The sequence below is a fragment of the Schistocerca nitens genome, chromosome 2, assembly GCF_023898315.1.
Source record: "Schistocerca nitens isolate TAMUIC-IGC-003100 chromosome 2, iqSchNite1.1, whole genome shotgun sequence".
Classification (NCBI taxonomy): Eukaryota; Metazoa; Arthropoda; class Insecta; order Orthoptera; family Acrididae; genus Schistocerca; species Schistocerca nitens.
Genome location: NC_064615.1, coordinates 1,176,690,574 through 1,176,691,627, shown reverse-complemented (window position 1 = coordinate 1,176,691,627; position 1,054 = coordinate 1,176,690,574). Strand labels below are relative to the sequence as shown.

Below are 1,054 nucleotides of genomic sequence, written 5' to 3'. Positions count from 1 at the left end.
GCCCCGTTCGATCACGATGGAAGCGTCGGGGCACTAACTGCTGTGTCGTATGATGGTGCGTTGTTGGCATAATATCTCGTTCTGCATTTTTGCATCGTGGTTCCTCCTTCCTCAAATGCAGCAAACAAATCATTCCTCTCTTCTGCTCTGTAAGTATTGGGCCTTTACCTGGTGCGGCACAAATCTTCACGCTAAAAAAAAAAAAAGCACTCCATCTTCAGGCCACAAGTGGCCCACCGGGACAATCCGACCGCCGTGTCACCCTCAGTTGAGGATGCGGATAGGAGGGGCGTGTGGTCAGCACACCGCTCTCCCGGTCGTTATGATGGTTTTCTTTGACCGGAGCCGCTACTATTCGGTCGAGTAGCTCCTCAATTGGCATCACGAGGCTGAGTGCACCCCGAAAAATGGCAACAGCGCATGGCGCCTGGATGGTCACCCATCCAAGTGCCGGCCACGTCCGACAGCGCTTAACTTCGGTGATCTCACGGGAACCAGTGTATCCACTGTGGCAAGGCCGTTGCCTAACCTTCATGCTAGAGGATCATAATTTCTGACTTTGAAAACTGTCTGGCGCCGTGCTCTGTAGAGACATTCACTTCATTTTATACGCTTGCCTTTCGTTTTGTTTCTTACATTAAACACGTTTAATTTCTCCCTAGCGTCACTGTTTCTTAAGCTCTCAGATTTAGTACGGCCTTACACAGCTTTAAGAAATCTTATTTCAGCTAGCGGAATCTTACTTGCTTATCGTTGTTAAATGACGTACGACGTACTGTTTCTGTAGAATAGTGCGGGGACGTCTATTACATTTTAAAAATTAAATCGTTATTTTTGTGTCTTCTTACGGAAGTATTTTTTGATTGTTTCGTTTTTTGTTTCAAATTTTGCTACTCTTTCGGTACGACTTTGTCTTACTCGTACATCGCATCAGGCAATTAAGGGACTGACTAGTCCTGTTACTGCATTTTTCAACACTAGTTTTGTCCGAATGGTGTCTCTTCCTAAAAAGCCAGTTTTCTTTGTGAATGTAGTCATGTCTTTGGTTTTGCCT

At 45.6% G+C, this 1,054-nt stretch overlaps 1 pseudogene; it reads right to left on the bottom strand.

The window, feature by feature from the left end:
* Nucleotides 1-408: 408 nt before the first annotated feature.
* On the bottom strand, nt 409-525 carry LOC126238535 (5S ribosomal RNA; annotated as a pseudogene).
* Between the last annotated feature and the right edge of the window lie 529 nt (nt 526-1,054).